The sequence below is a fragment of the Dermacentor andersoni genome, chromosome 7 (genome assembly GCF_023375885.2).
Source record: "Dermacentor andersoni chromosome 7, qqDerAnde1_hic_scaffold, whole genome shotgun sequence".
NCBI lineage: Eukaryota > Metazoa > Arthropoda > Arachnida > Ixodida > Ixodidae > Dermacentor > Dermacentor andersoni.
Genome location: NC_092820.1, coordinates 103706508 through 103716748, shown reverse-complemented (window position 1 = coordinate 103716748; position 10241 = coordinate 103706508).

Below are 10241 nucleotides of genomic sequence, written 5' to 3'. Positions count from 1 at the left end.
ATCGGACTTCATATATGCGTACGTGGACTGAACTCATGCGCAGAACATCGCGACTCATGTACTGTTGGACTGCATATTTTTTACTGATCCGGTGTTCTACTGAGTGTTATATTTAGTGTCGCTATTCTCCCTTTTTGCGCAAATTTGTTTCGTCAGCCAAGTGACAAGGAGTAGCCGGTGCCACCACATAAAGGCGCCAACCTCTCCTAACATTCACTTCAATAAAAAAAAAAACGTAACGATACCCGTGTATACGCTTCCCGCTAAAGATTAGTGCTGCGCAACCGGCCGCGCCGACGGCAGCTTCGGACGTAGTGAGTGACGTCCCTAGCCTTTCGTATATATAAAATCCCCAGCCTAACAACTGATTTCAATGTTGTTGCCGCACCGCTGTGGGCGGCGACGTGCTGTCAAAATTACCGTTACTCCCATTAGTATACCATTACTCTAAATTACCATTACTGCCAATACTCTAAAGCAATAAACCATTGTATACCCGCCTTCAGCAGTTGTAGTGGTAGATTTCAACAACTTCGCTGGACATTCTTTCCCCGAGTCGGCATGGCGAGTGAATTTTCGTTGTTATAGCCGTCGCGGTATTCTCAGCCGAAGAGTCGTCAACGGCTATGCCGCTACATGTTCGTTCGTTCGTTCGTTCATTCGCGCTCGTTCGTTCGTTCGTTCGTTCGTTCGTTCGTTCGTTCGATCGCTCGTTCTTTCGTTCTTTCTTTCTTTCTTTCTTTCTTTCTTTCTTTCTTTCTTTCTTTCTTCCTTTCTTTCTTTCTTTCTTTCTTTCTTTCGTTCGTTCGTTCGTACTTAGCTACCTGACAAAAAAGAAAAAGAAAAATGTAGAATCAGAACCCTAATCGGCAATGCCAACGTTCATCTTCGAAATTTTATGCCCAGAGGCATTCACTGCATGCGCTCGAATGGTGGAAACAATGGAACTCTTCGGTTTTTTAGGGCATGACACCCGTGGACAAAAATGAACTAAAAGAGCGTGGCGTGCTTGACATTTACATTACGTCTTTCGCGCCCATTCGCACATGTATCCTCAGGCACGAAACGTTGAAAGTCAGTTCGGTGTTCGGCGTCTTGCCCTAATTCTTTTTTTTTTCTCACTCTTGATTAAAAATGTGTTCTCGACAATGACAGGCCCTTATAGAAGGGCTATAAGGCCGTGTAAAAAGTAGTTTATGTAAACAAAAGTTTAAAGGATCTAAAATTAGTCACAAAGGCCCTTCGATGACCTAAAATATCTCAAAACAGTACTAAAAGTATATCGAGGCCTTGGCAGAGGCAGGTCCGCCTACGGCAGTTCAGGCACTCTCTCCTTAGTCCACTCTCTCGATCGCCATTGTAAAAGCTTTCAATGATGGCTTTTAAAATGCCGAGAGGCCCATCATTATGTTTTCCGTATACTCGGTAGTGCTTTCAACGCGTTGGAGTTACGCAGTAATTAACACAAAGATAAACATTATACATATACAGCGCACAGGTTGGGATCATTAATATATGTGTGAAGCGAAACTCTCGGGAACTAATTATGCTACGTATCAAACTATTCATCTTCTGCACCACCTTTGGCAGCATAGGTATAGCAACAATCAAAGAATCACACAGCTCGGTGATTACGTGCCTGCCCGGCCAGAAAGCAAAGCGCGGATAACGGTCCCATGCAACGCACTCCCACCCCCCCCCCCCCTCCCTAAAGCCAACCACGTGAACAGCGCGACCTCGGATTACACTTTCTCCGGCATCGGCCCGTTTACTATCATGGTAATTTTATACGTTATCAGTAATCAGTCACGTACCTAATATACTTCTTTCGGGGGGGGGGGGGGGGGGGGGGTACGTTTACTTGTACAAATGTGAATAACGCCCACCATTCGCCATAAAAACGCGTGAACCCAAAAAAGAGAAATGAAATAAGGTGTATCTCGCAGGTACGACTGTGAGATACACCTCTCCTTTATTTGGCGAACAAGGAACCAGTCAAATGGATCCGCGCAGGAAATAAGCGCAGGAATAAAAATGCCAAAAACAAGTAAACAAGCGCAAGTGTAAAATAAAGATTACTATAGTAGAATACAACTTTAAAAAAACAGCAGTTGGCAACCAAAGCACACGGACCGCGCGGAGTTGTGTTACTCCGCCAGCCAATCACAGAAGCAAACAAAATCGTCGTCATGCGGCCTTTTCAAAATGGTGTCGTACATGATACCTCCGGAGCGTCTGTAGTTCTTGAAGAGTCTTCCTATAGGTGGGAGCAGTGAGGTGTGCAATAGACATGGACAAACTGTATAGATTCTGAGCATTTCAATCTTCTAAAGTCTGCACTACAGTTCATTTCACTGCTGAACCCGTTTTACTCAAGAAACTTCACTGCCAAGTGAAGTGAAACTTGACAATAATTAGTTCCAGCGAAGCAAGCATGTTATTTTAGTTCAATAAAGGATTATGCTTTAGCCAATCCACCATTAAAGGTGAGGGAAAACGTATAAAATTACGCGGTAATAATTTTACTTTTCTTCTTATCGCCTTATTTGGGCAACAGGAAAAGTTTCAAGTACGATTTATTTGCAGCCTCGGGGAGGATCAGTGGCTGGCGGTTATGAAGGCGTGGGCAGAGCTTCACTGCAGACTTAAGTTGTATCCGACTACAGTAGCGTTTTTGAATTAGCTCTGGAAAAATTATATAGGAATATATATTTGCGGAACAATCGTAGTTCTTTTGGATCTCTCGTTTACCGCTCTACCAAGTGGCAAGACCGCCTCATATAGTTATTTGGGAAGTTGCGTAAGGATGCGTGGCCGCCACTCCCGTATAACCGCGTATGGCGCAGGAAGCTGCGGTTCTAGACGTACGGCGGCCACCGCGGAAGGTTAGAACAACGCCTACAAAAGCACTGCAGAGAAGTGGCTACGCCAGGTTGCTCGACCGATAACTGTAGAAGCGTCATTCAAAACACACGGAATTCTTCTGCACTTCTGTCAGCGTTTTCTCTACTTCCTTTTTAAATAAAAAGATGTTGATCTATAAATATTTTCATAACGGTTAAATTTGTTAATTTTAGCTTTTCATTCCTGTAGCGCTGTGGCTTTGGCTCTCTCCCTTAGTAGATCGCTTAACTTCTCAACTCCTTGCGACTCTTGTTTCCAGTTGCCAATTTTACACGAAAAGTGTTGTACAATTAGAGAAAAACCAGACGAGGTAACGGGTGACGGTCATATTGCTTATGGGTTTAAGGGTTATTGCAAGATTTGATGATGGACGCTGTCTCGCATTATTTCATTTTCCACCTTTTCTAACCCATGTCACGGTTATATGGTTATGGTTATATGGCGTCGCGGCCATCCGTCACTCGAGGAAATAATGAAGCAAAAGGAAAAGTTAAGCGTAACTGGCGTTTTCTCCCGCTGCAACTTGTTCCACAAGCATACAGCCCAGCTGACCACGAACCGAAGCCCTTTCCTGGTCCCTGGATCAGTCTGAACACAGTAGGTTGAACTAAAGAAGCGACAGTGATGCGCGTCACCGTTGGATAGTGGCAACTGGATGCATCTCGAGTTAATCGCGCGGGCACCGAATCGATGAGAAAACTGGCCTTCACACCTCAGGAGATGCCGATAACTACTGCCATCCAGAAGGAGTGAAAAAGGCAGCAAAATGTTGACCGCCGAATAACTGTCCAATCTCAGTATTGATTTGGCGGCACTTTAGGAATGTGTATGAGGAGTGGCGGCGTGCGCGGGGAGGGGCGGAGTATGCCGCTTAATTTTGGGGGAGGAGGGCGGGCCCCCCCGCCCCCCTCCCCCCCCCTGGGTACGTGACTGTCAGTAATACTAGTATCGTTTAATCAAGCAATACTTGATTTAATGTGCCCAACAACACTGAGGTATGAAGGCTGTGCATGTACAGTGAAACAATAAAGGCAGCAATGTAAAACAGCTACAACCAAAGTTATGGGATAAAAAAGAATTGAAAAACAAAAGCAAAAAATAAAACTTCATAAACAGCTGCATATTAAGCTACTATGCAGCAATAACACACAATTGCGGGACGGGGTAAGCATAATAAAGGAGAAAAAAGCATGGGAGCACGGTAGAGAGGTGCAGCTTGCAAGAAGTTTCAAGAGAAAGTGCGAAGCCTGCCACAGATAGAAGACAACGCAGTTTTAAAGGTATCAAAATGGAGAGAATGACAGTTATAAAAACTTCGCATTCTAAGGCAAGAATGTGGAAGGGTCTTTGTTGCCTTATAGCGTTCTGTGCAACCAGCGGTCGAACAGAAACTAGTGGATCCCGACATGTATTAATTGCATTAATAATAATAATAATAATAAGAAGAAGAAGAAGAAGAAGAAGAACTTCATTTGGGAAATAGAGACGAAAAGCTAGGGCATGCATGACTAGATCTCGCCACACCGAACAAAAATACATTTGTTTTCTTTGGCTTCCAACATTCGGGTGAGCAAGACATACATATAGACAGACAAACATAATTATTATTCAGATCCAACGCACACGTTGGGGTCTATGCCAAGCAAAGCTTTTGCGAAGCGGTTAACTAAATGCAATTAATTAGCCCATTCCCCTATTTCGCTTAAAGGAAACTAGCGTGCAATTGTGCTCTAGCACACCCGCGCTACACAGTGAGACACATCGTGTATTGACTTGTATTTCTTCGTTTCTTCTTATTTTAAATATTCTGGCAGCTTCTTGCCAGATTGCCTCTTGTGGATATGTGCCTTAGTATGCAAATTATATTCATCATCAACGCGCACAAATCTTCTGGAACGAAAACAAAATCAAAAGAAAGAGAAGTTGTTGATGGCACGATATGTACCACCTAATTTTCGGCCTATCTCCCTTTGTGGGTATGGGCCATGGTATCGACTGTCTGTAAGAGCTAGTTGGTGTTTGCCCGAGAGTAGCATACTTGATTTCACTCCACGCAGAAGACATGTCATATTATATGTTTTTTTTTTTGTTCTAATTGTACTACATATATATTACGGAAGACATGCATGGTGAACCGAAACGCCGAACCCAATGTTTCGCCGAAATTTCTGTATGCACAAATGACTGGTCTCTGGAAGGACACGTGTGAGCTAACAGAGTTTCAGCCGAGCTGATACGACACCTCTTGATAAGGTGCCTGCTGGCGTTGCCACTTTCTACAACGTAAGCTGCTATGGGCTGATTCCAATAGCCGTTTCGGCTGGCGATGTCGTCCGCCGCCGCCGCCGGTGTTCATCGCCGCTATCACCGGGAAGTAGCCAGTTCCCACCGTGATCGAACCACCATCGACAGCACCGTATCACGCCACGGATCAAGGAATGTGACATGTGCGCCGCGTAGCCTGGATGCCTTTGTTTACTATTCGGTGCACGTTATGGCGCCTCCTCGCAAAGTACGAACCACTGGTGAAGAAGCGAGTATTTTTAGGTATCTTGAATACGTCCGGCCACACGTGCATCAGTATCTGTATTTCCGATACATGAAAGAGGACGATACTGCTATCGCAACATCACCGTGCGAAACTGTAGATGTCGGCTGAACTGCGCTTCTCAAGCTGATGCTGTTGCCACTAAGCCACCTGAATAAATGAATGTGTCACTAAAGGCCGATCCACACGACGGACCAAATTGCTCTTTTGGACCGCGGTCCGTGCGTCACGTGATAGGACGTCACCAGTTCGTGCGTACCGCCGTTGGCCCGCGCGATCCAACAAATCGCCGAGGCTTTTCCCGCTTCCGTTTTGGCGGCGGACCGCATGCAAACCGCAGCAATTTTGGCTTAGCCAACGAATGTTGTCCGGCAACAGAGTGTCTTCAATCTAGTTTTCAGCTCAGCAAAAGCCAGTGAAGCCAGTCGTTTCATCAGTTTCATGTCCGCCGTTCCGCCTACACGTGCGTGCAGCAGATATATTTTTTAAACACCGTCTCCTCTTGGAGTGATGAGATTTTTTTCATTTTGTATATACCTCGTTGAGCAGTTCCCGGCTTCGTGGGACTCGAGCCGGAATGATAACAATGATAACACTCTGGCCGAGAGTGTAGCTGGTTGGTCTGCTCTGCCGTCTACTATGGCGGTCCGCCGTGTGGATGAGCTCTGCGCCGGGCCGTGACGTCGCATCACGTGACCGAGCGGTCCGCGGACTTGGTCCGTCGTGTGGATCGGCCTTAAGGAACGCTTTACGCCAGCAGACAAGTAGAATACGAGAGGTCATTTCAGCTTTATGTGCTTTCTGCACAGACGACGCGTCACAAAACAAATGTCGCTTCCAGCGTTGCTGCTGCTGTAGAGCTGTCTGGAGGACGGGTATCGCGTAAACGGTAACCCGTTTACGGACAAGCTACAACACCACAGCGGCATTTGCGCCATCGTTCAGAGGCTTCTTATTGGCGTGCTTGCAGTCACATGGCGGCCCGCTATCGCTGGTCGGCAAGCAGAGCAGCAACTCCCATCAATTACAAAAGCGGCAAGCAAAACCGCTGACAGCGCAGCGTATAAAAAAGCTATCATGTTAAGCAGCCAAAGCAACCCTATAATAAGTTGTGTAGAAATGAAATACTACACTTTGAGCAAGAAAGGCAAACATTTTGAGATACTAACAGACATTTCGTTGGAATGAAAGAAGGTTTGTTGGAGTTCAATTTCCAAGTGAACATTTTTGTGCGCATGCGTTTGCTGCTATATTAATTACATTGAGCTATAATAAGAAACTTCCGAATCTATCGAAGAATTTTAAGATACAAATGGAAAGTACCGTATCGGATACAATAACTGCGGCAGTACTTTGCATCTGTACTTGAAATACTTGTTGCCCGAGTATCTTGTATCGCATCACGATACAACTGCAAAGTATCGTTGCCCAGCCACTGCCTCGTAATCTGGAGATCACGAGAGCCAGTGCGTGGGCGACGCCTGGGCGACGCCTGGGCGCGACTCACAGCAGCAGCAGCCGCCGCCGACAGACCGCCCAGACGACGCGCGCTGCTCTGGCGCCCTCTCATAGCTATCGTCGCCGCACTAGGCTTTTCTGCTCACGCTTTCGCAATACTTAAAGCCCCTCCATCCGCTGGTCTGCTCGGTTACGCCGCAACCGACGCCGCATGAACACATGCGCTCTGAAAAAGAAAACATGCGTGCGTCACGCTGTAAGAAGACACAACACTACAGCGCTATAGGCCGGAATAAGGCAACGATTCTGTTTCAATGCTGTTCATTCTCGCGCTTCGCCAGTGGCCAGAACAAAGCACCGCTCCCTTTACTACCGCGGGGATCGGCCGGCCGGAAACGGTAGATAAGAAGAACAACAACTGTATTGACTCATAAATCATAGTGGTGTATACGGGTGTAGCCCCTATTCCAGGGCCCCACTGGCTTCTGCCGCTTGCCGGGCCTGGTCGAGGGCCGCCAGCTGGCTTCCCAAGTCCAGATCGGTGAGTCGCGCCTCCCACGACCAGTGAGCTAGTCCGTAACTAGCGGCGAGACGGCGCCTCGGGCATTCGCATGTGATGTGCTGGAGTGTCGGTGTATCTTCACACCAGGGGCAGTTGTCCTTGTAGCATAACTGCTAGTTGGAACAGATTCATTTTTTTTAACTTCTTGTGCGCAAACAAACAGGGACTAAGAAGAGGAGCAACACAAGGACGAGCGCTTTCTAACAAGTGGTTTTATTTTCTAAGAACCACCTGCTTGAATACCCATAGATATGGGTGATCTAGTCAACAGAGCAGGCCTATAGCGCATATAACAATACTTGCGATAAAATGTCGCGGACCCAAGCCACACGGTCAACATAAAAACAGCAAGGCCCATGAAACAAGCACTTACGATGAAAATGCGTTAAAGATGTGATGACAGAACGTGATATCACAAGTATTCTTATCAGGCACGTACCCAGGATTTTTTTTCGGGGGGGGCCCCACCACCTCCATCATCATCATCATCATCATCATCATCATCATCATCATCATCATCATCATCATCAGCCTGTTTTATGTGCACTGCAGGACGAAGGCCTCTCCCTGCGATCTCCAATTACCCCTGTCCTGCGCCAACTGATTCCAACTAGCGCCCGCGAATTTCCTAATTTCATCGCTCGGCCTAGTGTTTTGTCGTCCTCGATTGCGTTTCCCTTCTCTTGGAACCCATTCTGTAACCCTAATTGTCCAACGGTTATCTAACCGGCGCATTACATGACCTGCCCAGCTACATTTTTTCCTCTTGATTTCAATTTGAATTTCGTCTATACCCGTTCGCTCTTTGATCAGAACCGCTATCTTTCTCTCTCTTAACATTGTGCCTAGCAATCTTCGTTCGATCACTCTTTGCGCTGTCCTTAACTTGCTCTCAAGTCTCTGCCCCATATGTCAGCACTGGCAAAATGCACTGATTGCACACCTTACCTTTCAATAATAATGGTAAGTTTCCAGTCAGGAGCTGGCAATGTCTGCCGTATGCGATCCAACCTATTTTTATTCTTCTGTGAATTTCCTTCTCATGATCAGGGTTCCCTGTGATTGATTGACCTAGGTAAACGTACTCCTTCACAGTCTCTAGTGGCCGACTGGCGATCCTGATCTCTTGTTCCTTTGCCCGGCTATTTATCATTATCTTCATCTTCTGCATATTAATATTCAACCCCACTCTTAACACTCTCTCTGTTAAGGTCTCCAATCATTTGTTGTAATTTGTCTGCATTGTTGTAGAATAGAACAATGTCATCGGCAAACCGAAGGTTGCTGAGATATTTGCCGTCGATCTTTATTCCTAAGCCTTCCCAGTTTAATAGCTTGAATTCTTCTAAGCACGCAGTGAATAGCTTTGGAGAAATTGTGTCTCCCTGTCTGACCCCTTTCTCTATAGGTATCTCCCCTGCTTTTCTTGTATATAATTAAGGTAGCTGTAGAACCTCTGTAGATATTCTTCCGCGAAGGACGAGTCAGTAAGACGAGAAACTATTTACAGATTATATTCACAATAACGGTTGCAGCGCTGACCGGTTAGATTCACAGCGCAAGCCCAGTTCGTTCTTCCTCCTCTTTTCTGGAGTGATGGCGTCCACGCGCATTGTTCAAACAAACAAATACCACACGCATGTAGCAATACTTTCCAAGCTTTTTACGTAAGCGTTCTGTACTCCTTGATTACGTAGTGCCTCTATGACTGCTGGTATCTCTACTGAATCAAATGCATTTTCGTAATCTATATAAGCCACATAGAGAGGCTTATTGTACTCTGAAGATTTCGCGATAACCTGATTGATGACATGGATGTGATCCATTGTAAGGTATCTCTTCCTGTAGCCACCCTGTTCCCTTGGTTGATAAAATCCAGTGTTGCCCTTATTCTATTGGATATTATTTTGGTAAATATTTTATATAATACTGGGAGCAAGCTAATGGTCCTATAATTTTTCAATTCTTTAACGTCTCTATTTTTGTGGATTAGTATGTCTGCATTCTTCCAGTTTTCTGGGACCCTTGCAGTTGATAGACACTTCGTATAAAGAGCCGCCAGTTTTCCAAGCGTTATGTCTCCTCCATCTTTGATTAAATCGACTGTTATTCCACCTTCTCCTCCCGCTCTTCATCGTTTCATGTCTTGCACGGCCCTTCTGACCTCATGGCTAGTTATAGGAGAGTTTCTGTATCCTGTTCATTACTGTTTCTAAGTGAGGTATCGTGACTCCTCTGGGTACTGTATACAGGTCAGCTTAGAATTTTTCCGCTGCTTTTACTATATCTTCGAGATTGCTGATGATATTATCCTTCTTATCTTTTAGTGCATACAACATGGTTTGTCCTATGCCAGGTTTCTTTTTTACTGATTTCAGGCTGCGTTCATTTTTTACGGCTTCTTCAGTCTTTCTCATGTTATAGTTTCGAATATCAGTTATTTTCGCCTTGTTGATCAGTTTTGACAGTTCCGCGAATTGCGTAACGCTGTGCGGCCGCCAGTCCCATACAACCACGTAGAGCGCAGGACTCGATCTGCGATTCTAGACGTACTGCGCTCACCGCGATAGGTTAGAAAAACACCCACATAAGCACAGCAGAGAAGCGGCTACGTGAGGCGGTTCGACCGATAACCGTGGAAGCGTCATTCAAAACAAGTAATTGTTTTCCACTTCTGGCGGCCTTTTCTCTACTTCCTTTTTAAATAAAAAGATGTTGATGCATAAATATTCTCATAAACAACGGTTAACTTTCTTTATTATTCGCTTT